We start from the raw sequence: 26194 nt of genomic DNA on the forward strand, positions 1-26194 counted from the left end.
TGCCATTTTAAAGCAAGTTTGCTGCAATTCTACACATTTTGCCATGGGGCGGAGAGAAGAGTTTGCAATTTCCTAACACATTTCCTGCAATTCTATATACATTTTGTCATAGGGTGGAGGCAAATGTTCGTCATTTTTAATATGATAGCTGATGATCAATGGACCCCGCCCCGTTTGGTCATTCGACCACGCTAACTACAAGTTTAGATAGCTGGCCGCTAGACTCACTGACCAATAGATAAATAGAATATATGAAATGGCACCTTGTGTCTTCTACTATTCTAACTCTCAACAGTAAGTTGAGACCCTGACTTAATTGGTCCGCGGGAATACAAAAGGGTTGCCGCGGGCCGCAGGCGGCCAGTTGCCCATCCCTGACCTACAGTAAAGAAGAGGGTACACTCTGTGCCAATGAGTATTTGTAGTTCATCTCCTTATCATATTGGAAAGAGAACTTATGGATTTTTTAAGAAGTTCAAACAAGAGGTCACATTTTAGTTTGACTCCACTAAGGTTTACCTACATTTTGGCCTAACTGTTCCATAAACCGCCCACACCGTCATCATCCCCAGCAGAACAAAACCAATCCAAAATATGATCTGATAAAGAGAAAATACAGTCATCTTTTTTGTATTCCAACTCATTCCACTATTGACATATGTCACCAAGTTTAATCTGGTATTACGGGCCCATTCTATTTGCCTCAACTCTCAGACCCAGTGGTCAACCAGGAAACAAGGGGAAGTATAAGCTTTTGACTAAAGACTTCCTCTCTTTTTTCATAAAGCCCAATCCTGACGTAAATGTATATGCATAACTCGAATTTAAAACCAAATCCCATGCACATCAATACAAGATTTATGAGAACGGCTGTTGTGTGCATTCCTCAAGTTAAGATCCGGTCTATAATGCATTATGTATCGCTAGGGAAGTAGAGGTAGAATCAAAGTCCTCTACTGCACAAACCACCACCAAGCTAGCACAGATCATTCTCAACCTTTATTTGACCAGGGTAAGTTAACCATACCAGAAGTCCTGTGGTAGTGGTGCCCTTGATAGTCATGGCGCACCGCCTGGTTGGCTCGACACTCTGTGGTGCACATGCCCGGAAATACCTCACATTCCTCCTGAGAGACCAGGCCGTTCCACCCCATTTCATCCCACTCAGTTCTGTTTCTGGTGAACCGTGATGGTGTGGCATGGCTGTACAGCTACAGAACCAAAACCACTCTGCCAGCCTGATTCAGCCACGAGGCTTTCGGGAAACTCACCCCCTAGGACTCTGTTATTGAGCCATAGCAATGAAAATGCAGGCGTAGCAAAAGACCAGCTGTTTTCACAATAAGAGTTCTCAGTAGTCCAATAGAGAATATTCACACGCATAAATTAAGCCCTCAAACATCAACAGTTTCAGTCATTCATTGTCCTGGGCTGGTTTAATACTGTATGTCAAAATCACAGACGTGTACAGGCTTGCTATGCTGAACCCCCGAATTCGACAAACCGAAACGGTCTCACTAGTTACAAGGTCGAATCTTTCAAGACCATTTACAGTGAATGCGGGTTTTCCTTCGATCCTAAAAAAGTGCACACCAGGCATTTATATACAGTAGTAAACACTATTTGTATTCAGGATTGCAGGAGGATTCCAGCCCTGCTGGAGCTCCGAATGTCACTCTGACAGCATGTGTAAGAGGCTGGTTATCAGCCAAGCTCTCAGTCCCTCAGGGGATCACCAAGCCGTGAAAAAGGAAGGAGAGGAAGGAGGAGAGGAGAGAACATGAACAGGAGGAGAAGACATACAAAGGGGGTGGGGTGGAGAAAAACACAGGACACATTGAGGAAGAAGAAAAGAGAGAAGAAAGAGAAGCATGGTGGTAATTCTACTGGGACCCACCATCCCTCCCTCCAGAGCCCTCGGACTCCCTGGCCATGGGTCTCTTCCCCTGGATAACTCACAGACATCATTTCCATTGCATACGCTATCGTAGCTGTAGACTTCCAGTCATTGCCAGAATATCGCAGTATCCCCTTAACTCAGTTAGTTTCTGAGTTAAAGTGTCACGACTCTCGTGGGTTGAAGAATGAGACCAAGGTGCTGCGTTGTAGGCGTTTGTGATATTTAATAAACCGAACACCACAACAATGTAGAAAAACGAACGTGCACAGTTCTGTCAGGCAGCTAAACATAAAATAACTACCCACGAAACACAGGTGGGGAAAGAGGCTGCCTAAGTATGATTCCCAATCAGAGACAACGATAGACATCTGTCCCTGATTGAGAACCATACCTGGCCAAAACATAGAAATAAAGAAACTAGAATGCCCACCCTAGTCACACCCTGGCCTAACCAAAATAGAGAATAAAAGCCTCTCTATGGCCAAAGGAAAGCCCACACAAGGCACTGCTTTATTCCTGCACTAACATGATTGTGTCAGGTCTGCTTCTAAATCAAGCTTATTGAGATAACATTCACTCAATTTGCATACCTTAGAAATATAAATGACTGTTCTAAGTTTATGAAGATATCTCAGAAATAATGTAAACAAAAAAATATATATATAAAAAAATCCTTTAGTGAAAACTCACTGCAGTTCCAACATTTCCAATATCTTATCACAGCATATTTGACTGCCAGGAAACCTTGAAATAAAAAGTTACAATTCTCCCCAACATCATACCAAGTTACTTCAAAAGCCTGAGCAGAAGGCACAGCAAAAGGCATAGCCTGGTTCCCGTCTGTCAGTTTGTCATTTTTAAACAGTGAGTTGACAACAGAGACCCAGAATGAGAGGGAAAGAGTGAGCGGCAGGGAGGAAATAGCCAGACCTACCACAAAGCGGTCCCTCGGGGGAGAGGAGAGAATACAGACACAGTTAGGAGTCTGAGGGTTGGTCTCTTCTCCAACTGGCACTGAACAAACTGCCTGGGGAAATAAACACTATTCCGCTGTCACCACTACCCACTCCAGTCAGTCGGCAGACTAAGGGCTCAAATGCATGGCACACTTTTCCATATAGTGCACTACCGTGATGTGGCTTCACATATCACAGTCTCAAGCCAACAGTCCTATCACCTGACAACAAAATGGCATCCAATACCATAAAGACCGTGTGGAACAAGCTCAGAATGGATTGGGAGTCGGTATTCCAATTCTGCTTCATTCCATTCCGGAATGGAACTCTGAGAGCTGTTTGCCTATCAGAAACACACCAGAGGTAACGGCCCATAGTGTCCATTAGCAAAGAGGGAATTATGAAGCATTAGCTGCAGTTTCATAGGGGTACACATCCACTGAGAGCACTGTCTCTAAGCTGCTATAAGCTTCATGGAGCCCACTGACTAATGACGGTGTGAATCAATTCTAATCCTACATTACATTGGTTCGCTATGATGCAGCAGGAAGGATCCACCTGTAACTCAACCTGAAGGAGACACAACTCCACTGACCTTTCACCACTTTATGACATGGTGTCATATTTGTAATATTCAAATGGACTCCGGCTGCTGCCTGGTCTACCTTCTACACTCACGTTACACTGTAAATGACAGTTACAACGGCGGTCAATCTGCTCCCATCCTCCAGTTCAACAATGCTGTTTTTGATACTGACACCCAGCGGCTAGTGCTTGACTAATATGCAGTGAGACTGGAGGAGACTTGGGGGCCCAACACACATTTCAGAGGACACGCAGTTGCAGTTTTACGAGTTCAATGAATCTATCACGAACGAATACATCTATTAATGAACTCATAAAAGCCCAACACAGACATTCACCGGGCCATTCCAATGTCACTTTATTTTTTCGCTGGAAAATGTGCCCCATGTGCCATGGATATTTAGCCTGTACACTGTCATTGTGCCAAAGGCACCAACGGCTTTCTGATGTCTGCTGGGAATGTGATAGATGACAGATCTATAGATGACACAGTCCCATAGTTAATAACAAAGACCGAAAGAGGGAGAGGGAGAGGGAGAGGGAGAGGGAGAGGGAGAGGGAGAGAGAGAGAGAGAGAGAGCCAATCTCCTTATGGAAGACTCCTTTGTCTCAGCTAGCTGGTGGAAGTGAAGACCATTGTCACAGTCAATGTGTGGCCTTTAGTCTGCTCTGATGAATAGAGCTCTTATGGACCATCCACATGCTGTGACTTAGACATAACAGCTTCCTCTGTTGGCTCGCACTGGATAAAAACATCTAATGGTAATTGCGCACAGATGCTGCATTGGAGAAAAGAGGGTGGAGAGGGAGAAAACTGACACTGAAAAGAATATTTAGAGAGGAGAATGAAGAATGTCATAATTGTGGCTGCTTTGAAATGGAGCACTCAGTCTGGAGTCACCAAGAATAACTTTGGCCTTTGTGACAGCACTGACATCATCCATGTTAATTGACATCAATGAAAGAAGTGACTACACTTTGGTGAAGCATTTTCCATTCAACCACTCAAGTTTGGTGAGATTTTTATGGGGGATTCTAGCCTCCATTACACACCTACATTTACATGTATTTTCTCTCTGCAAAATCCACATCTTAGCCAAAATATAACCCTATCCCCCCCAACCTACAGCAATCTCCCTAAATGAAACGTATCTATCTATCTATCTATCTATCTATCTATCTATCTATCTATCTATCTATCTATCTATCTATCTATCTATCTATCTATCTATCTATTTATCTATCTATCTATCTATCTATCTATCTATCTATCTATCTATCTATCTATCTATCTATCTACTCTTCCCACACCACTGCTGTTGCCCCCAGCCTCCATAGCAGTAGATCCCAGATCATCACTGAGGATCATCTCAGATCACATCTTGGAGGACCATCTCAGATCACATCGCAGATCACATCGCAGATCACATCTTGGTCATGTCATACTGTGGGAAGCCCACACAAACAGCAACCACCACAAATGGTTTTACAGCAACAATCCCAGTAAATGCCAGTGCTGTCATATTCCTATCATCTGATGGAAAAGCCAATCTCCCTTCACAGAGGGAAGGGTGTAAGAAGTTCATACCTTTGGGTGTAATGGCTAAGGTGTTGGACTGACAATTGCAGAGAGTTGCAAAATCCCGGCCGGGTTACCAATTCACTGAAATATCCTAGCAACACTTTCCTTGAACCTTCTAATATAAAGCATACTACATAATGGTGTTATGATAATGTCAACATAAAGTCTTACCAGCAGGGATGGGGTCGACTCCATTTCAAATCATTCCCAACCAAAAATACGAATAGGAAAAATGATCTTTAAAATGTGTGCTTTTTCAATCTCCTGAATTGACAGGATTAAAATGGAACTGACCCTAACCAGTATCGTCACATGGAGCCAGGTGAGATGACAATACAGGTGAGGAAACAGTAAACTGATATTGACTTACTACTACTACTACTACTGAAAGGTCACTGGTTCGAATCCCAGGGCAGACAAGGTGAAAAATCTATTGCTGTGCCCTTGAGCAAGGCACTTAATCCCAATTGCTCCCTGTCCGTGTCTTAGGGGAAGTTGGAATATGCAAAAAAAAAACATTTCTATGGACAAATATAAGCACCGCCCAAATTACTACTGGCTACTACTAATGCTGCTACTACAGCAGCAGCTTCGCTGGTGACAGGTCAGGATGGCACAACAGCATCAGCCCTGATATAAACATGATAAATACCATCACTGATTTGATTTACTGCCTACTGTGCCTAGCAGAAAACATGCCCAGACACGCTTCCCATGGCTGCTGTGTGTGTGTAGGGGGATTGAAGTTGATGCTGTAATTAGAAAAGGGGACACACCAATATGTAACAGAGCAAAGAAAAGGTTAGATGGATATCTACTCTCTCTCTCTATCTACTCTCTCTCTCCCCCCATCTCTTTCTTTCTCCATCACGCTACCTCTCTCTCTCTCTCTGTAGTATAATAAACAACATGTGAGCATGTTTCACGACCAAGCCACACCCTTCATAATGCGTTAACACTTTGCATAACTGATTCCAAAGTACTGCTGCTGTAAAGAGGAATTCGGAAGCTGTTGTGTCATTCACTGGAATTTCCCTCCAGGGAACCATTGGATTTCATGCCCTTCAATCTGTTGGTGCATGCAGGATAGGCCCTAGTCCAGTGTAAGACCAGTGTGTTATGTTTCAGGCTAAGTATCGTGTTGGAAAAAAAGGCATATCCCATCTGTTGTCAACTAATCATGTTGACAACAGAAACAGCATGGGTTTGGGATGTCTCAAACCCCCAGCACTCTATCGACCAGCTTTTATATAGGAACATCGTTGTAATAAGCAATGTAACCATACGTAATGCACCATGTAACACCATACGTAATGCACCATGTAACACCATACGTAATGCACCATGTAACACCATATGTAATGCACCATGTAACACCATATGTAATGCACCATGTAACACCATACGTAATGCACCATGTAACACCATATGTAATGCACCATGTAACACCATGCGTAATGCACCATGTAACACCATACGTAATGCACCATGTAACACCATATGTAATGCACCATGTAACACCATATGTAATGCACCATGTAACACCATACGTAATGCACCATGTAACACCATATGTAATGCACCATGTAACACCATGCGTAATGCACCATGTAACACCATACGTAATGCACCATGTAACACCATATGTAATGCACCATGTAACACCATATGTAATGCACCATGTAACACCATACGTAATGCACCATGTAACACCATATGTAATGCACCATGTAACACCATACGTAATGCACCATGTAACACCATACGTAATGCACCATGTAACACCATATGTAATGCACCATGTAACACCATACGTAATGCACCATGTAACACCATACGTAATGCACCATGTAACACCATACGTAATGCACCATGTAACACCATACGTAATGCACCATGTAACACCATACGTAATGCACCATGTAACACCATATGTAATGCACCATGTAACACCATACGTAATGCACCATGTAACACCATACGTAATGCACCATGTAACACCATATGTAATGCACCATGTAACGCCATACGTAATGCACCATGTAACACCATACGTAATGCACCATGTAACACCATATGTAATGCACCATGTAACACCATACGTAATGCACCATGTAACACCATACGTAATGCACCATGTAACACCATACGTAATGCACCATGTAACACCATACATAATGCACCATGTAACACCATGTAACACCATACGTAATACACCATGTAACACCATATGTAATGCACCATGTAACACCATACGTAATGCACCATGTAACACCATACGTAATACACCATGTAACACCATATGTAATGCACCATGTAACACCATACGTAATGCACCATGTAACACCATACGTAATGCACCATGTAACACCATACGTAATGCACCATGTAACACCATACATAATGCACCATGTAGCACCATACGTAATACACCATGTAACACCATATGTAATGCACCATGTAACACCATACGTAATGCACCATGTAACACCATACGTAATGCACCATGTAACACCATACGTAATGCACCATGTAACACCATACATAATGCACCATGTAACACCATGTAACACCATACGTAATACACCATGTAACACCATATGTAATGCACCATGTAACACCATACGTAATGCACCATGTAACACCATACGTAATACACCATGTAACACCATATGTAATGCACCATGTAACACCATACGTAATGCACCATGTAACACCATACGTAATGCACCATGTAACACCATACGTAATGCACCATGTAACACCATACATAATGCACCATGTAACACCATGTAACACCATACGTAATACACCATATGTAATGCACCATGTAACACCATACGTAATGCACCATGTAACACCATACGTAATACACCATGTAACACCATATGTAATGCACCATGTAACACCATACGTAATGCACCATGTAACACCATACGTAATGCACCATGTATGCACTCTTAATGAGTGTGACCAAATGATTCAGATGGTTCGATGAGTCAGTCTATGGAAGGACCATAACGACGTCCACTAATAACTACTTTTACAGAGAAGTCTTGAGTCATCAGAAGTCACTTCCTGTCAGACAGGAAACCAAAACAAACAGTTGAGGTTATGGGTCAGTTTATCTCTCCATGGGATACTATCATCCTTCTGCAAGATGGATAAGAGGAAATTGACCCTGTCTCTCACATGTTGGGAGAATGGGGTAAATTCTGTATAGAATTTTGGGATTTTGTTTGTTATAACACAGGGCACAATTGAAAAATAAATAAAGGTTAAATAAATAATTAATCAGCAAATATTCTACGGGATTGGCTAATACCTGCCTCAAATATATCACCAGCCAGATGCTCACATATACAGGTGGGAAAATGAGAATGTTCCAAGTTATTAATGCTCCTGTGCTGGTCACATGTCTCGGCTGTAGCCAGGGAAACATCGATAGCACAAAAATGGATTGGAGGGGGAGGATAGAGAGAGAGAGCGAGGAGAGAGAGGAGAGAGAGAGAGAGAGAGAGAGGGAGAGAGAGAGAGAGCGAAAGAGAGAGAGAGCGAAAGAGAGAGAGAGAGAGCGCGAAAGAGAGAGAGAGCGAGAGAGAGAGAGAGAGAGAGAGAGAGAGAGAGAGAGAGAGAGAGAGAGAGAGAGAGAGAGAAGAGAGAGACTGAGAGAGAGAGAGAGAGAGAGAGAGAGAGAGAGAGAGAGAGAGAGAGAGAGAGAGAAGGAGAGAGAAGGAGAGAGAGAGAGAGAGAAAGAAAGAGAGAGAGAGAGAGAGAGAGAGAGAAGGAGAGAGAAGGAGAGAGAAGGAGAGAGAGAGAGATGGCATTCCTCCTGTTTCTTTCATTTCAACACTCGGCTCTGGCCCCTGGCTACAGTATGAACAGAACTTCTCTGGCCCCTGGCTAAAGTATGAACAGAACTTCTCTGGCCCCTGGCTACAGTATGAACAGAACTTCTCTGGCGACTGGCTCCCACAGTGGCTGCTATCTAGAACCTAAAAGGATTCTTCGGCTGTCCCCATAGGAGAACCCTTTGAAGAACCCTTTTTGGTACCAGGTAGAACTCTTTTGATTTCCATGTAAAACCCTCTGTGTAAAGGGTTCTACCTGGAACCAAAATACATACATGAGATCATAGTTGACTTCCCTCAGGCAAGTCTGTTGATCCCACCCCAATGACCTGTCTCCTGTGCTGGTCACATGTCTCAGTTGTACCCAGGGAAACATCAATAGCACAAAAATGGATTGGAGGGGGAGGATAGAGAGAGCGAGAGAGAGAGAGAAAGAGAGAAGGCGAGAGAGAGAGAGAGAGAGAGAGAGAGAGAGAGAGAGAGAGAGAGGGAGAGAGAGAGAGAGAGAGAGAGAGAGAGAGAGAGAGAGAGAGAGAGAGAGAGAGAGATAGAGAGAGAGAGAGAGAGAGAGAGAAAGAGAGGGAGAGAGATGGCATTCCACCTGTTTCTTTCATTTCAACACTCGGATCTGGCCCCTGACTACAGTATGAACAGAACTTCTCTGGCCCCTGGCTACAGTATGAACAGAACTTCTCTGGCCCCTGGCTACAGTATGAACAGAACTTCTCTGGCGACTGGCTCCCACAGTGGCTGCTATCTAGAACCTAAAAGGGTTCTTCGGCTGTCCCCATCGGATAACTTCTTTTGGTACCAGGTAGAACCATTTTGGGTTCCATGTTAAACCCTCTGTGTAAAGGGTTCTACATGAAACAAAAAAGGGTTTTACCTGGAACCCCAAAGGGTTCTACCTGGAACCAAAAATAGTTATCCTATGGGGACAGACTTTTGGAACCCTTTTTTCTAAGAATGTAGAGTTGGCATGACACAGTCTGAAGTGTAATGAGCAGATTTAGTTTGGTATTGTGTTGTTTATCTCATAACTCAGTCAGCCACAGTGTGATCTAATCTCAATTGATGATGTAATAAAATTGAGATTATGAAATGGTAGTTTGCAGAAAAGAGGATTATCGGTAATAGTATTGGTGCTCTTTCCCAAATCATAATCCAATGGTCCCTACATCCAAAACTCCCTATCAGACATTCAGTGAGAAGGAATAGAGAATGACAGTAAAAGTAAAGGTAGAGGATATGGAAATCATGTTGGCCTTTCCTGCCTCACAAGACTCAAAATAAATACATGAGATCATAGTTGACTTCCCTCAGGCAAGTCTGGGGATCCCACCCCAATGACCTGTGTGTGTGTTTGTGTGTGTGTGTGTGTGTGTGTGTGTGTGTGTGTGTGTGTGTGTGTGTGTGTGTGTGTGTGTGTGTGTGTGCGTATGCGTGCGTGTGTTTGACAGTGATGGGGCAGTAGACAGACAGAAACCTGTCTTAATGTCAAGCGTTTATACTTTTATACATTTATACTTATAGTGTATTTTGAAAAACTGCACTGCCAAGTGAAATTAAATACATCTTTACACAGAAGTTCCTCAAAGACCCAAAAGGTTCTTCGGCCCTGGCTCCTTTACTTCTAAGCGTGTATGCTACAGCATCACGGATGCAATACTATCGGCTTGTCACCGTGGGCTGTACAGTCGAAATCATGTTTTGAACAATTTAAATGTGTTGGATTGAGGCCAAATGCAATTCTCTCTCATTATTCAAATCCTATTTTCCCTCGAATAGCCTATACAATGTGCATCATAACATAGATTTGGCATCTCCAGTAGAAAACTCAAAATGTTAAGTTTGTAATTCTCTGCACTTTTTTTTTTACAGTAGCCTACCAAAGCATGCATGGTCTCATAATTGCCAGAACACCTACCTTACTGAAAATGCTCCGGTCCTCAACAGCTTGCTCCACCTTGTTGGTCGCACTCCGATGAACAATATACCGTGTAAATCAAGTCACTTCATGATTCAATCATGCAACTGCAGGATGACATATACAATATAACCTATTTTATAACTGCATCCGAAAGGAGGGGATTCTGTCACTCTCACAAACCGTGTCCTCTTCGTTGCCTTAACAGAGACATTCTCCCACGGCTGGCTGTCTCCGAATCGGCTCGGCTAATTCCGCGGGGAATTTCAGTCCGTCTGTACGGTTGACACGCGAGGTTGACTGTGCTGTCCTGGAGAGAAACCGAGCGTTGTCAAACGTCACCGCCAACCGGTGTGCCCGCGCTATAGCAGGCGCGCGTGCGTCTTCTTTATGCGTGAGTAGGAAATAGAATACACCGTTCTACCATAGAGAGCCAGCCATATATGGTTCATGTAGTTGTGAGAGCATGTTATATTTTTCCTTATCCTTTAAAACTCATTGCAGCCCCTCACCTCTGATGGGCCATGGATACCTACAGATACTAGATACCCTAACCTGTGAAGCCAAGAATAACACCACAGAACCCCTCCTGGCAAAACCCTATCCAGGTGGGCTCTTTTCTCCCTCCTACGGCAGGGTGTCCATTCGTGTTCTGTTCTGTCTAACGGTCCTCCTTTACATCTGGGTTACTTTTTCTGTCTAATCAAAAAATCTCAAATCAAATCAAATGTATTCGTCACACGTGTTTAGTAGATGTTATTGAGGGTGTAGTGAAATGCTTGTGTTTCTAGCTCGTGACAGTGTAGCAATATCTAACAAGTAATATCTAACAGTTTCACAATTTATACCCAAAATACACGTACAGTGCCTTGCGAAAGTATTCGGCCCCCTTGAACTTTGCAACCTTTTGCCACATTTCAGGCTTCAAACATAAAGATATAAAACTGTATTTTTTTGTGAAGAATCAACAACAAGTGGGACACAATCATGAAGTGGAACGACATTTATTGGATATTTCAAACTCTTTTAACAAATCAAAAACTGAAAAATTGGGCGTGCAAAATTATTCAGCCCCCTTAAGTTAATACTTTGTAGCGCCACCTTTTGCTGCAATTACAGCTGTAAGTCGCTTGGGGTATGTCTCTATCAGTTTTGCACATCGAGAGACTGAATTTTTTTCCCATTCCTCCTTGCAAAACAGCTCGAGCTCAGTGAGGTTGGATGGAGAGCATTTGTGAACAGCAGTTTTCAGTTATTTCCACAGATTCTCGATTGGATTCAGGTCTGGACTTTGACTTGGCCATTCTAACACCTGGATATGTTTATTTTTGAACCATTCCATTGTAGATTTTGCTTTATGTTTTGGATCATTGCCTTGCAGACTCCATCAGGTTTTCTTCCAGAATGGTCCTGTATTTGGCTCCATCCATCTTCCCATCAATTTTAACCATCTTCCCTGTCCCTGCTGAAGAAAAGCAGGCCCAAACCATGATGCTGCCACCACCATGTTTGACAGTGGGGATGGTGTGTTCAGGGTGATGAGCTGTGTTGCTTTTACGCCAAACATAACGTTTTGCATTGTTGCCAAAAAGTTCAATTTTGGTTTCATCTGACCAGAGCACCTTCTTCCACATGTTTGGTGTGTCTCCCAGGTGGCTTGTGGCAAACTTTAAACAACACTTTTTATGGATATACTTTAAGAAATGGCTTTCTTCTTGCCACTCTTCCATAAAGGCCAGATTTGTGCAATATACGACTGATTGTTGTCCTATGGACAGAGTCTCCCACCTCAGCTGTAGATCTCTGCAGTTCATCCAGAGTGATCATGGGCCTCTTGGCTGCATCTCTGATCAGTCTTCTCCTTGTATGAGCTGAAAGTTTAGAGGGACGGCCAGGTCTTGGTAGATTTGCAGTGGTCTGATACTCCTTCCATTTCAATATTATCGCTTGCACAGTGCTCCTTGGGATGTTTAAAGCTTGGGAAATCTTTTTGTATCCAAATCCGGCTTTAAACTTCTTCACAACAGTATCTCGGACCTGCCTGGTGTGTTCCTTGTTCTTCATGATGCTCTCTGCGCTTTTAACGGACCTCTGAGACTATCACAGTGCAGGTGCATTTATACGGAGACTTGATTACACACAGGTGGATTGTATTTATCATCATTAGTCATTTAGGTCAACATTGGATCATTCAGAGATCCTCACTGAACTTCTGGAGAGAGTTTGCTGCACTGAAAGTAAAGGGGCTGAATAATTTTGCACGCCCAATTTTTCAGTTTTTGATTTGTTAAAAAAGTTTGAAATATCCAATAAATGTCGTTCCACTTCATGATTGTGTCCCACTTGTTGTTGATTCTTCACAAAAAAATAGTTTTATATCTTTATGTTTGAAGCCTGAAATGTGGCAAAAGGTCGCAAAGTTCAAGGGGGCCGAATACTTTTGCAAGGCACTGTATTTGGCTAAGGTTTATGTAAACTTCTGACTTCAACTGTATGTCTATAGGCAGCAGCCTCTGATGTGCTGGAGATGGCTGTTTCACAGTCAGTGGTGTAGTATAGAATACAATACAGTATATACTGTATATATGAAATGGGTGATGCAATATGTAAACACAATTTAAAAGTGACTGAGATACCGTAGAATAGTGTGGAGTGCAGTTTATACATGTGAGATAAGTAATATTAGATACAGAAACATGTTTAAAGTGGCCAGTGATCCATTTCTAAAAGTGGCCAGTGCTTCCTAATCTATGTCTATAGGCAGCAGCCTCTCGTGTGCTAGTGATGGCTGTTTAGCAGTCTAATGGCCTTGAGATAGAATCTGTTTTTAGTCTCTCTGTCCCAGCTTTGAGGCACCTGTACTGACCTCGCCTTCTGGATGATAGCGGGGTGAACAGGCAGTGGCTCGGGTGGTTGATGTCTTTGATTATCTTTTTGGCCTTCCTATGGCATTGGGTGCTGTAGGTGTCCAGGAGGGCGGGAAGTTTGCTCCCGGTAATCCGTTGGGCAGACTGCACCACCCTCTGGAGATCTTTACGGTTGTGGGCGGTGCAGTTGCCATACCAGGCGGTGATACAGCCCGACAAGATGCTCTCAATCGTGCATCTGTAAAAGTTTGTGAGGATTTTAGGTGTTAAGCCAAATTTCTTTAGCCTCATGAGGTTGAAGAGGCACCTTCTTCACCACACTGTCTGTATGGGTAGACCATTTTAGTTTGTCAGTGATGTGTACGTCGAGGAACTCAAAGCTTTCCACCTTCTCCACTGCGGTCCCATCGATGTGGATAACACCTGAGAGCAGAATACCACATTTGATCTATTCACCTGATCACTGTTACTCGTCATCATGACCAATCACTGTGTGACTCACTCAAGGGCATCATGCAACCCCAAAATATGAGGTGGTACAAAGTACGTAATGATCCAGAAGTATAATTTGTAGCATTTTTCCTAAACACTGAAACATGTTTTTTCTGCAATCTAGAGCCATAATCATTATGCTTAATTCTATGTATGTCACGGCTCTTGTCGGAATGAGTGGACCAAAGGGCAGCGTGGTAAGTGTTCATGATACATTTTCTACTCAAAACACTCGAACAAAATAACAAAACCCAAACGAAAAAGGACAACTTATCTATGATCCCCAATCAGAGACAACGATAGACAGTTGCCTCTGATTGGGAACCACACCAACATAGAAATAAAGAAACTAGAATGCCCACCCTAGTCACACCCTGGCCTAACCAAACCTCTCTATGGCCAGGGCGTGACAGTACCCCCCCAAAGGTGCCTTCACGGCGGCTGCTCTGGTGCGGGACGTAGACCCCCCTCCGCCCACAGATCCCTCCGCTTTGGTGGCGGCCCTGGTGCATGGACCTTCACTGGAGGAACCAGGCCGCTGATCATCGCCGGAGGAACCAGACCACCGATCATAAGTGGAGGCTCCGGACTGGGGACCGTCGCTGAAGGCTTAGTACGTGGCGCCGGAACAGGTCTCACTGGACTGAGGAGACGTACTGGCAGTGGAGCTACCGCAACACATCCTGGCTGGATACTCACTTTAGCTCGGTGAATGTGGAGAGCTGGCACAGGACGCACTGGGCTATGACTGCGCATTGGAGGCATAGAGCCAGCGCAGGACACACTGGACCGTGGAGGCGCACCGAAGGTCTGGAGCGCAGTGCTGACACAACTCGTCCTGGCTGGATACCCCCAGTAGCCCGGCACTCTCCTGCAACCCGCCTCACCAATTTATATATTTTTTTAAAGAAAGTATTATTTACCTCAAATCTGTAATCCGCCATAGAAGCTAACCAGAAGCTAACCAGAAGCTAGCCAGAAGCTAGCATGAAGCTTACCAGAAGCTAATCAGAAGTTGGCCAGAAGCTAGTTAGCTTCTTTACTGGTTAATCGTTAGCATTCAGCTAACCACGGTTTGTGGTCATCAGCTATCCTTTAGCTCGAAAAACGATCGCCAGTTTTGTATGGCGCGGCTCGGACCGGAACATACCTGACCTATTTTTCTCTCCATGTCCCCGGATTTCAACCGCAAGCTCTGGACATTTAAACCTGGATCTCGCAGATAGCTAGCTGCTATCCGTGTGACTATTAGCTTACGTCGATTCCGGAGCAAACATCAATTATTCCGGAGCTAGCCAGCTGAAGAGTTCCATCAGTCACTCCTGGGCTACAATCACCTATCCGGACCCATTTTACTGCCAACGCGGAGCCCCACCGGGCCTTCACTGGACTACCGACGTTATCTGCCCGAGGGAGTTATCCAGCTGGCTCCTCCGTCGCGACGTTACCTGAACGCCCATCTGCGGTCCGCTAATAGTTAGCTGTCTTATCGGCTGCTGTCTGAATAGACCTATCGGACATTTTTTTTCCTTTTTCTTGGGCCTATATAACTATATCTATTTTTTTTTGCAAATTGGATTGATCCCCTCTACCACACGGAACCCCACTAATCCTACCGACGGAAACGCACGAGGTGGCTAAAAACAGACCTCCATCCTATGCTAGCTTGCTACCGATGGCCCGGCTAGCTGTCTGAATCACCGTGACCCCAACCAACCTCACTACTCACTGGACCCTTTTGATCACTCGACTAAGCATGCCTCTCCTTAATGTCAATATGCCTTGTCCATTGCTGTTCTGGTTAGTGTTTATTGGCTTATTTCACTGTAGAGTCTCTAGTCCTGCTCACTATACCTTATCCAACCTATTAGTTCCACCACCCACACATGCGATGACATCTCCTGGTTTCAATGGTGTTTCTAGAGACAGTATATCTCTCATCATCACTCAATACCTAGGTTTACCTCCACTGTATTCACATTCTACCATGCCTTTGTCTGTACATTTTACCTTGAAGCTATCACCCCCAGAAACCTCCTTTTACTCTCTGTTCCAGACGTTCTAGACAACCAATTCTCATTGCTTTTTTTTACCCTTATCCTACTCCTCCTCTTTTCCTCTGGTGATGTAGAGGTGAATCCAGGCCCTGCAGTGCCTAGCTCCACTCCTATTCCCCAGGCGCTCTCTTTTGATGACTTCTGTAACCGTAATAGCCTTGGTTTCATGCATGTTAACATTAGAAGCCTCCTCCCTAAGTTTTTTTTTTCTTCACTGCTTTAGCACACTCTGCCAACCCGGATATTCTAGCTGTGTCTGAATCCTGGCTTAGGAAGACCACCAAAAATTCTGAAATTTTCATCCCAAACTACAACATTTTCAGACAAGAATGAACTGCCAAAGGGGGCGGTGTTGCAATCTACTGCAAAGATAGCCTGCAGAGTTCTGTCCTACTATCCAGGTCTGTACCCAAACAATTTGAACTTCTACTTTTAAAAATCCACCTCTCTAAAAACAAGACTCTCACCGTTGTCGCCTGGTATAGACCACCCTCTGCCCCCAGCTGTGCTCTGGACACCATATGTGAACGGATTGCCCCCCATCTATCTTCAGAGCTCGTGCTGCTAGGCGACCTAAACTGGAACATGCTTAACACCCCAGCCATCCTACAATCTAAGCTTGATGCCCTCAATCTCACACAAATGATCAATGAACCTACCAGGTACCTGCCCAAAGCCGTAAACACAGGCACCCTCATAGATATCATCCTAACCAACTTGCCCTCTAAATACACCTCTGCTGTCTTCAACCAAGATCTCAGCGATCACTGCCTCATTGCCTGCATCCGTAATGGATCAGCGGTCAAACGACCTACACTCATCACTGTCAAACACTCCCTGAAACACTTCAGCGAGCTGACCTTTCTAATCGACCTGGCCGGGGTATCCTGGAAGAATATTGCTCTCATCCCGTCAGTAGAGGATGCCTGGTTATTTTTTTTTAAATGCCTTCCTAACCATCTTAAATAAGCATGCCCCATTCAAGAAATTTAGATCCAGGAACAGATATAGCCCTTGGTTCTCTCCAGACCTGACTGCCCTTAACCAACACAAAAACATCCTATGGCGTTCTGCATTAGCATCGAACAGCCCCCGTGATATGCAGCTTTTCAGGGAAGATAGAAACCATTATACACAGGCAGTTAGAAAAGCCAAGGCTAGTTTTTTCAAGCAGATATTTGCTTCCTGGAACACTAACTCAAAAAAGTTCTGGGACACTGTAAAGTCCATGGAGAATAAGAACACTTCCTCCCAGCTGCCCACTGCACTGAAGATAGGAAACACTGTCACCACTGATAAATCCACTATAATTGAGAATTTCAATAAGCATTTTTCTACGGCTGGCCATGTTTTCCACCTGGCTACCCCTACCCTGGTCAACAGCACTGCACCCCCCACAGCAACTCGCCCAAGCCTTCCCCATTACTCCTTCTCCCAAATCCAGTCAGCTGATGTTCTGAAAGAGCTGCAGAATCTGGACCCCTACAAATCAGCCGGGCTAGACAATCTGGACCCTTTCTTTCTAAAATTATCTGCCGAATTGTTGCCACCCCTATTACTAGCCTGTACAACCTCTCTTTCGTGTCGTCTGAGATTCCCAAAGATTGGAAAGCAGCTGCGGTCATCGCCCTCTTCAAAGGGGGGGGACACTCTTGACCCAAACTGCTACAGACCTATATCTATCCTACCCTGCCTTTCTAAGGTCTTCAAAAGCCAAGTCAACAAACAGATTACTGACCATTTCGAATCTCACCATACCTTCTCTGCTATGCAATCTGGTTTCAGAGCTGGTCATGGATGCACCTCAGCCACGCTCAAGGTCCTAAACAATATCTTAACCGCCATCGATAAGAAACATTACTGTGTAGCCGTATTCATTGATCTGGCCAAAGCTTTCGAGTCTGTCAATCACCACATTCTCATCGGCAGACTCGACAGTCTTGGTTTCTCAAATCATTGCCTCACCTGGTTCATCAACTACTTCTCTGATAGAGTTCAGTGTGTCTAAATACTTTTTTGCCCCACTGTATCTCCCTCACTAGCTTTAAATACCAGCTGTCAGAGCAGCTCACATATTACTGCACCTGTACATAGCCCACCATGACCGGTCACTCGCTCCCCACGGTAAGCATGAGGAGTTGGCTCAGGTCTGAACCCTGACTCTGCCAATCTCCCTGTGTGCCCTCCCCCCAAAAAATATTTTGGGGGCTGCCTCTCGTTCCTGCATCGCTGCTCCAACTCCTCGTAACGTCGCCGTTCCGCCTTTGCTGCTTCAATCTCCTCCTTCGGACGGCGATACTCCCCAAAGTGCGTCCAGGGTCCTTTTCCGTCCAAGAAAGTGTGATGCATGCCAGCAGTCCCAACATCTTACCACTGCTACACCTGGCTATTAGCAAGCCATGTCTGGTAGCGAAACAGTTCATTCAGCCTTATTTAATGCCTTTAAAAAACATAGCTGATATGGCTGACTTGCTTAAACAAATGTAGTTTCTTTTTTTTTTCTATAATTGTTTTGGTGCTTGCTGAATGTGGGGCTCAAAACAGGTGGGGCCCTGTCCCCTCCTTCCCTGAATGACGGGCCGCCACTGGCCAGCAAACATGCCAGCTAAGATAGTTAGACAAGCTTGCGAAAGAAAGAAAGAAAGAAAGAAAGAAAGAAAGAAAGAAAGAAAGAAAGAAAGAAAGAAAGAAAGGACAGAGGCAAAGCAGGGACTTGATCCAATTAAAAAATCTGCTTGTGTCCCGGGAAAACAAACATCTGCTTGTTAAGAATAACATCTGTTTTAATGTCTCTACAGGCCTGTCAGGTACATTGGGTGCATGACTGCTTTTGGAGCAGGTGTCAGAGAATGTTTCTCAGAGAGAAAAATATGGATATGGCACGGAGAGAGAGAAAATTATCAACATCAGCCAGGGACCGTCTCCAAATGCTCTGTAGCATGATACCATCCTGGCTGCACGGTAACACAAATATTGTATCTTAAAGAGTGGCCGTATCCAGTATAAATATTTTAATTCTTCACTGTATAAATACTTCAAGAGCCTCTCCAACCATTTCCTTTAACATCCACTGACAGGGTGATACAATCATAGGTAATACAGCGCAGACTCATTTCTAGTGAAATGTAAATCACATTGAGCCTCTCAAGCAGTTTGCTCTGACATCTACTGAGACTGTGGGACAGTCAAAGAAAATAATAGTTATAAAGTAAAATACATCTCATAACAGGTTGTTATACTATTACCCTATGAAGACAGGCCCAACCAATCATCAGGTTGACCTTGCGAACTTTGTCAGAACCTAAATATAAAGAACCAGGGAGACTTCCAACATATGATTTAAACCTCTTTACATCCTAGCATCTATACCCCCAGGACTGCTGAGTGTGTGTGTGTGTGTGTGTGTGTGTGTGTGTGTGTGTGTGTGTGTGTGTGTGTGTGTGTGTGTGTGTGTGTGTGTGTGTGTGTGTGTGTGTGTGTGTGTGTGTGTGTGTGTGTGTGTGTGTGTGTGTGTGTGCATTCTACTTCCTCCCTGCAGACCTGTTTTGGGATGCCTGATGTTCGGTAACACACCGCTGTGAGACCGCTTCAAAGCTCCCTTCCTCCTGCCGGAGCTCTGAGGCTCTGGGCAGGAAACAGCTCTGGCAGCACTTCACAGAATACAGGGTCAGAGAGCTGGGGCACTGGGGCTGCTGCAGTGTGGCTACACACATACACCACCACCAACCACTACACATATACACTGAACAAAAAATATAAACGCAACATGTAAAGTGTTGGTCTCATGTTTTATAGGCTGAAATAAAAGATCACAGACATTTTACATACGCACAAAAAGCTTATGTCATGTGAAATCAATATATTAGGGCCTAATGAATTTATTTCAATTGACTGATTTCCTCATATTAACTGTAACTCAGTCAAATCAATGTAATTATTGCATGTTGCGTTTGTATTGTTGTTCAGTATACATACAAATGCACACACAGATACTGTATACACAAGCACAGACATGCCATAATTAACCAGAGCACTCCAATGTCTGTGGAGTATGTCCTGTTATCATACAATAGATTTACTGGGAACCTCTGCTGCTCAGATAATTGGCCAGAACAGAGAGAGAACTCTAGTTTCTGATGGTTTATGGCACTACGGTGGTTGGAGGGCCACGTCTGGGAAGTACGAGACAGAGCCACTTGGACAGGCCAGTCAGTCCCAGTGGAGCGCAGCTCAACTGGAATAACAAAGACCCACAGAGGTCAGAGAGGGAGCAGAGGGGAGCATTCTCATGCTTTATGGTACCTGTTTCTCAGCCGTTGTCATTGTGTGTGACCCACACACACACGCATGCCAGGGGTTGTCTGGTCTGGTCTTTTGAATAGTGTATGGTCATGTCATCACAAGCAGCCACATTCATGGCCTAACCGTCTACTGTCAGACCCATAAAATACTGGGGCCAGTGGTGACAGAAGGGACGAGATGAAACCAACCAGAAGTCCAAGCAAGGGACGACCATAATGTATTCTACAAGTCAGCTTTTACACAGTCACATCCATTTATTATTAGATCATTTCAAATACGTTGTGGCCTAACGCTAGCCTAAAATATTTCCTTATTATAAAGTGCGGCTTCAGATGTTAATGAAAAGCATATGTAAGAGATATTATGGCTGCAGGGTAGATAGTAGCTAGGGTCTGAGAGACTTACCAGACTACATTAAAACCTAACAGAGCAACTACCTTCTCGGCAGAATCCCGCCCTGACTTTTTTATTGAGGAAAAATGTACTTGCTTCAACTGTGATATGTGGTTGTCTTACCGAGGTATCTTACGATGAATGCCCTAACTGTAAGTCGCTCTGGACAAGAGTGTCTGCTAAATTACTCAAATGTAAATGTATTACCCAGAGTCAATAATCCTCAAGGGACACCACCTCGTTTAGTTATTTTTAAAGCTTTTTCCCCACTCTTCTCTCTCTCTTTTCATCTCTCCATTTCTCTCTCCCTCAACTTCTTTCTTTCTTTCTTTCTCTCTCTCACTCACTCGCTCGCTCTCACTCACTCACTCACTCACTCACTCACTCACTCACTCACTCACTCACTCACTCACTCACTCACTCACTCACTCACTCACTCACTCACTCACTCACTCACTCACTCACTCACTCACTCACTCACTCACTCACTCACTCACTCACTCTCTGTCTGTCTTTCTTTCTTTCTTTCTTTCTTTCTCTCTCTCTCTCTCTCTCTCTCTCTCTCTCTCTCTCTCTCTCTCTCTCTCTCACTCACTCTCTTTCTCTCTCTCTGTATAGACACCTTAACTGAGAAAAGAGAAGGACAGTGAGATAGAATGCCAGACAGAGAGAGAGAGAGAGAGAGAGAGAGAGAGAGAGAGAGGGAGAGCAAATTTAACCGTGTAATAGCTTTTATAAGGCATGCAGGCCTTTCCACTCCCTTTTAATTGTTTTGTAGCCTGTGTGAGCCCTAAACTACGTGCAGGAAATTCAGAAAGCCACTTCCCTTTTGAATAAGCTGAATACAATGCACAAGCAGAACAAATGAGCTTTCAGTCCAATCTATGTCGGTCAGGATGGAGTGAAGGCTTACAGGATATAGTGGAGAAAAACAGATTGAGATGTTTTTTTCTCTGTAAATTAGAGGAGTATAATTCTTCCATTCTAAAAGTTACTGTACAGAGATACGTTTGCTAAAGCTTTCTAGACACTTCACCTCAGTGCTCCTCCTCAGTATAACAGTTCAAAATAAAGTGTTAATCCAATAAGAAAGGGCTGGACCAAACCACCAAGTATTACAGTTATTTGTTTCAACTAAAATCCTGTTATTTGTTTCAACTAAATTCCTGTTATTTATTTGTGGGTCCCACCTTGCTCTCAAGATCCCAAGGCATTCTGCCTTATCCCAAGGGTTCTCAGCTATAAGCACTGCTTACCAGTGGGACGATGTGAACTCACAATCACGACGCTCTGTTTTAACGTTTAGAAACTTTAATAATCATCGCTTGTGATACACTTTTCAAATCATATGGAAGGAACTATGTTTCATATCAGTGACAAATAATCTTTCAAATAAAAACATACACTTACTGTAGCAGGTCAGATCCATACAGCTGTGTGCCTCCAGCCGATGAACTACACTTACGCTACACTTCCTCCCCAGTTACGCTTACACACAGGTGTTAGTAGTTAATAGATAGTTAATTAGCACAGGTGGTCATCTCTGTCTTCCGTCTGTCTTTTGTAAACAAGCGCTGTAACATGGAAATTTGGCAATGTGGGAACAGTAACCCTAGCCCTGTAATTTAACCTTGAGTTAATTGTGGGGTATTTTTCATTGATATGAAAGATGCGTTTCCAAAAACTTACCGCAAGCGGTGCATGTTAAGAGTTGGGGCTCTTAACAAAACTCCCACGGCCATACAATCCCTTCATGAATAGATGCTGAAGGTACTTAGCGTCTATGAATGGGCTAGGTCCCACCTATCTTAACGTTTAAAGTCTATTTTTAGCTTTCAAAGTGGGCTGCGTGGGTTTGTGTTTTCGATGCATGACTAGCACATTTAGTCACTCATGGGTGGACAATGAGATGAGTCATCACCTGACAGATACTGAGGTCGCCAGGTGACACAGAAAACTAGGTATCACCTCACCTCTCACTAAAGGAGAGACCAGGCAGGGAACGCAGTTACAGAGAGAGATAATTAGAGAGTGGGAGAGAGGAGAGAAAACAAGATAAAGAGAGAAAGAAGGAGAGAGAAGGAGAGAGAGAGAGAGAGAGAGAGAGAGAGAGAGAGAGAGAGAGAGAAGGAGAGAGAGAGAGAGAGAGAGTGAGGAGAGAGAGAGAAGGAGAGGGAGAGAGAGCGAGGAGAGAGAGAGAGAGAGGGAGAGAGAGCGAGGAGAGAGAGAGAGAGAGGGAGAGAGAGCGAGGAGAGAGAGAGAGAGAGAGAGAGAATGCATTCCACCTGTTTCTTTCATGTCAACACACGGCTCTAGGCCCTGGCTACAGTATGAACAGACCCAACCCATCCAACAGCAACACAATAGTGAGATAGTCATCTTGATTAGGGGAAAGCTGGATGTTGTTCAGTCCTCCTCCTTCTCCTCCTCCTTCACACTCCCTCTATGATGCAGGAAGAGCTAAGAGAATGCATAGCACGCTCTCACCACTGATTGTGTGTGTGTGTGTGTGTGTGTGTGTGTGTGTGTGTGTGTGTGTGTGTGTGTGTGTGTGTGTGTGTGTGTGTGTGTGTGTGTGTGTGTGTGTGTGTGTGTTTGTACATTATTTTCAATTAACTTTTGAGTCCCACTGTACTGGTGTTAAAATAACACATTTGAAAGTGTTAAATATATAACTCTGTTGCAGGGTTCCCCATGTTCCTCTTAAAGTGTTCAAAGGAACTTGATAGTGGTGTTTGCATAGCTCTACTGTAGAGTATTACGCAACACCTACAGTGTAAAACATAACACTCAATTTAAATTCAACTGGACTCATTTGTCTTAGTGCTGAAGCTGTTACACTTTCTCAGTGTTGTAAATGAACACCTGTAATGTTACAGTAAATAATTGTTGAGTGTTGTTTTAACACTGTATGGTGTAAATTGTAGAGTTAACACCCATAACTGTTAGTGACAGAGACATTGTTGTTGAATTCTTTCCTTTTAAATACCTGTGGCTTTCATCAAGTGAGTTCCTAGGCAAATGTTATCAATACGTTATACATGACATATATCATAAGGCCTGACATATTGGCCTAAGTGATGGATTGGTTTTACCCTAACACAGCTTTGTTAGGAAACTCCTAGTTTGCAAGTCACATTATACTGGCTGGCAAAATGATGTGTAATTCCTATTGGAATCCAGCCAAAGTTAGGATATCCAACAGTCGGAATTTGTATTAAACTGCAACCTGCATTCAGAATGACTGTTAGGGTTAGGAAACTTGATTTAAAAAAAACATTTCAACCGGAACAACCATTTCAATAACGGGTGAAACAAGTCTAACTAACTGATTGGATTAGTTAAGAATGTTATTTATCTTTGTGTAGCATAAGATTAATCAATCAATCAATCAATGTACACATATATTAAAAACAAAGACGATTCAACTTGCAGTAGAGCATGCTGGGAAATATGATAATGATGGGTGTGGTTTTGATGGAACTGTTTTACTCTCCACAGTGTTAAACAATAACTCTGGTTGCTAACCCCAACTCGGATGGTTATTTTACATCACGGAGTGTTAATTTCACTTTTACAGAGTTATTTCCTTTCCTGAATCAACACTAGAAATGTTACACTGAAATATCACCAATTTGCTGTGCACACTGATTATTCTGTGTCCGGCTGCATGACCGAGGTCAGGGTTAACCTCCTATGGATCAGTCACCAACATCCTTCCTGTCTGCTTCTCATTCTGAAAATCTTCACAGATGTCCCATCACTCCCTCTTTCTTTTCTCTGATATTCCACTTGCTGTTTTGTGTTTGCTACAGCCCCTTGGGAGAGTTAGTTTGTGTTTACGACAGAGAGCCATCTCCATTCCTGTAATAAGTCTTATTTGCCTGCAACTCTTATACTTAAATTAGACAGATATAATTATGTAGACGGAGGAGAGAGGACTATTCTCATACACCAGCGATATGCCGAGCAGAGGTCTGTCAAGGACTTGGAAGTCTAACACAATGGTGTCACCTGTTGGACACTCATTGTAACTGCACTTTGTCCTTGCATCCCAAATCGCACCTTATTCACTAAAAAGTGTGCTAATTTTCATGCCTTTAATAAAGGCAGCAAAGCTAGACCTTGACCTGAAAGGTACAACAGAAACCTCCCTCAGCAGGGAAATATAGTGAGACTTTTTTTCTCATGAAAGTGCAGTTTTTTTTAACAACAATACCATGTTGCAGCACTCATCTCATGGCTGTCCTCTTTCTCCATGCAGGTTGATGGGTCAAGTGGGCTCATGACTGTATCCATCTTGGCAGGTTTACGAGCTACAGGCAGGAGCAGGCAGACTCCGCTGCAGGTGATGGCTAACACTGCAACTAAAACAGTGTGGATAAAAATGCTACGACAGAGTGTTAGATGAAACATAGTATTAAACATTAGGATTAGGTAATACAATTATACAATTAAATAAAAAAGGTTGTAGATTGGGCTAAAATAATATTGAGCTAAAATCAAACTAAAAGCTTGAGTGCCAAACAATTCAGAACACCGGCAAACATCAGCCGGATGTGAGTTAGATCACTAGGTATTACTAGCTAACTTTTATGAGGCCTAAAACCATGGTTGAATTACAACAATTGAAGCATGCATTTTAAAACATCTAGAAGCTACTGTATGCATCTGTCTTTATGTGTTTCCGTGAGTTAATTTTGACCGTCTCTGTTCAGTAGCTTGAGATGTGATGAGAAAACAGTGACGTGAGAGTCTGCGTGAAGGACATCTGTACCATCTGTATAACTCATCTCTGTATTTCATTAATTTATTTCACCAGGGATCTGTCCACTATCTATGAAACACAAAACACACCGTGAATGTAGGTTTGACATGAAGTCTGGGGTTGGCTTTCAGTGCATGGAAAGTACTCTGGAGAGTGTTGGAGGGTGGGGTCTGATTAAACGCAGACAGGGCCAGGCTCAGCTGGGCATTGGTTGGCATGAAATGATGACAGACAGCCAATGTGGAGGGGCTAGATACAATGCTAAAGGCAAAACTAGCTTATAATGGAATTCTCATCTTGACCAGGAACAGCAGCTCATCCAACTTGTAAGGGATTTCTTAACTCAATGTTACAGGAAGAATATGGATTTTTGTCAAGCGATTTGGTCTCTATTCTCATGGATATGGATACTGTGCTTTCAGACTGAGGAAACATTTAAACAGATGACAAACCAGAAACATCTACATATTCTGTCTGACAGCATTGGATATTTAGTCATTATTTTGTTGTTTTT

The 26194-nt window shown here is 43.5% G+C and overlaps 1 protein-coding gene across 3 annotated transcripts in view; it reads right to left on the bottom strand.

Annotated features, from left to right (window-relative positions):
* LOC139376720 (rhomboid 5 homolog 1b (Drosophila)) overlaps positions 1-11105 on the bottom strand; it is a 43972-nt gene extending 32867 nt beyond the window's left edge. For 2 of the 3 annotated variants that reach the window (XM_071119594.1, XM_071119593.1), the window contains exon 1: positions 10802-10921. The gene's annotated coding sequence lies outside the window, so the exon portion shown is untranslated. Of the gene's footprint in view, positions 1-10801 lie in introns of all 3 variants that reach the window. The other variant, XM_071119596.1, reaches the window with a different exon arrangement.
* Between the last annotated feature and the right edge of the window lie 15089 nt (positions 11106-26194).

This window comes from Oncorhynchus clarkii, chromosome 20 (genome assembly GCF_045791955.1).
Source record: "Oncorhynchus clarkii lewisi isolate Uvic-CL-2024 chromosome 20, UVic_Ocla_1.0, whole genome shotgun sequence".
Lineage (NCBI taxonomy): Eukaryota > Metazoa > Chordata > Actinopteri > Salmoniformes > Salmonidae > Oncorhynchus > Oncorhynchus clarkii.